General features: G+C 41.5%; 1 pseudogene; it reads left to right on the top strand.

Annotated features, from left to right (window-relative positions):
* The first annotated feature begins 344 nt into the window (after positions 1-344).
* Positions 345-1,709, top strand: LOC126513336 (arginine--tRNA ligase, cytoplasmic-like; annotated as a pseudogene).
* Positions 1,710-2,424: the final 715 nt, after the last annotated feature.

Genomic DNA, 2,424 nt, shown 5'->3' with positions numbered 1-2,424 from the left:
GCCTTACAGATGTTCATGTTTCTACAAATGGGTGCATGGCTGCATTGTGTGATTTTACATGGAAAATTTCAGAAAATTCTCTTCTAACTATTTTACTTCTCAAGATCTGTGGCAATGTCTATTTCATTATTGATAAAATAGCTATAATATTCTCTTTGTTCTTTGTCAACCTGTATGAAGACCTGTCAAAATCAGTATACAATTTTTTATTTTGTATTTTCATATGTTTGTTTGTTCATTTGCTCGAGAGGTAGGTTGGGGTTTGAGACAGTTTCTCTGTGCAGCCCTGGCTGTCTGTTGATCTGAGGGAGCCAACTCCTGGTAAGAAATTTGATTTCACAAAGATGAAGCCTCACCACTCCGAGGTAAGTATATATTAGTGTTTGTTATAGGTAAAAAGGGTCAGCCCAAGAAAAACATCCTGACTAGAGCCAAAGATACACGCTTTGACCCTGTAACAATAGCCACAGAACCACACTCTGACCTCGAAACCAGTGCCAAAGGAGCACACCTTGCGTTTTTGCCTGCTGCCCCCTCCTTGAAAGCACAGCCATTCCAGCTGAGGCATCCATCTTCATGGGACTGAACAACTACTACGTTCTTGGGCTTTACAGTCACAGCTAGCCATTGTTGGCCTGGAGTCTGAAAAAGGAGATTAAATCTCTTACTACTGAGATCTACTGGCTATGGAACTGTGATCACTTTGAAGATCCTCCAAGTTTGGATCAGTTACAAGAAGAAAATTTAAAATTGAAGTACAGACTGAATATTCTTCGAAGGAGTCTTAGGGCAGAAAGAAGATGACCAACTAAAACTATGATTAATATCAACAGTTGCCTGCAGGATGTCCTTGGCTATGCCATTAAGGCTGTATACTCACATTTGAACAGTCCTCCTCTGCTCATAACCCTAAGTCAGCAGCCCAGGTTTGGAGACCATCAATGTATTAGTGTGATGGGTATTTCTCAGATGCTCAAAGCAACGGAACAGAAAGTTAATCCTAGAAGAATTGCAGATACCATTACCAAACTGCTGCCAAACAATGACTATATTGACTCAGTTGACATTGTGGGTCCTGGTTGCATTAATGGCCACTTGAGAAAGGATTTGTGTCAGAACAGTTGACCAGTCTCCTAGTAAATGGAGTTCAACTACCTTTTCTTGGAGAGAATAAAAGGGTTATAGTTGACTTTTCCTCTCTCAACATAGCTAAAGAGAGGCATGTTTGCCCCCTCAGGTCAGCTATCACAGGAGAAAGTATGAGCCATTTTTTCAATTTGCTGGATACGATGAGCTAAAGTGAAACCACGTAGGAGATCAGGGGACCCAATTTGGCATGCTCATCTCTCACTTACATGATCAATTTCCAGATTATATGACAGTTTCACCTCCTATTGGGGATCTCCGGGCCTTTTATAAGGAATCTAAGAAGATTGATACTGAGGAGGAATGTAAGGAGTGAGCCTATCAGTCTATCGTTCCACTGCAGAGTAAAAGCCCAGATTTCATAAAGGCCTGGAGGCTCCTCTGTGATGTCCCCTGTGAAGAGTTTGTTGAAATCTACGATGCATTGAACATCACTTTAATATAGAGTGGAGAACCCTTCTATCAAGATACTATGAAGGATATTGTAAAGGATTTGGAGTTAAAGGATTTGTTCAAGTGGATGATGATAAAAAATTGTCTTCCTGCCTGGGTGCATTTTATGATTACCTGAGATTTTGCAAGAACATTTTTGATGACTTATTCGCCACACTCTGTGTGTGTGTGTGTGTGTGTGTGTGTGTGTGTGTGTGTGTATGAGCTATGAGCTGGCAACTACTTTCACAGAGTTTTCTGATAGTTACCACTGTGTAGAGAAAGATCAGCAGGCAGGGAATGTATTGAAGGTGAACGAATGGCAGATGCTCCTGTGTGAAGCATTTGCTGTCAGGGCCAAGGGGTTTGAGATGCTGGGAATAAAACCCGTCCAAAGGATGCAAACCAGACTGTAATTCACAATCCCAGAGAACCTAGACAACAAAGAGGACACTAAGAGAAACTCACATGGATCTAATGTACATGGGAAGTAGAAAAAGACAAGACCTCCATAGTAAATTGGGAGCATGGAGACCATGGGAGAGGTTAGAAGGGAAGGGGAGAGGCAGAGAGGGAAGTAGAGAAAAATATTTAGCTCAATAAAAATGATAAAAGAAAAAGAAAAAAAGAAATATACCCCTAAGAAGCCCTATATACGCCCCATGCCTGTTCAGTTTGCTACTGCCTTTCTCCACCTTGGCAAGGCAGCCAATCTCTTCAGAATTCTTCCCTCCCAATAAATCTCTTGAATAAGGTTTAGATGAGACCTTTGCAGGAATAGAGCAGAGCAGAGAAGTAACAACTTTTCACCTGAGCTGCAGTGGGGAAACCTTTACCCTGGAGGAG

Source organism: Alexandromys fortis, unplaced genomic scaffold, assembly GCF_014885135.2.
Source record: "Alexandromys fortis isolate MF-2015 unplaced genomic scaffold, M_Fortis_MF-2015_v1.1 scaffold_134, whole genome shotgun sequence".
NCBI classification, from domain to species: Eukaryota; Metazoa; Chordata; class Mammalia; order Rodentia; family Cricetidae; genus Alexandromys; species Alexandromys fortis.
The sequence above is the reverse complement of the archived record's forward strand: the minus strand, read 5'-3'. Positions and strand labels throughout refer to the sequence as shown.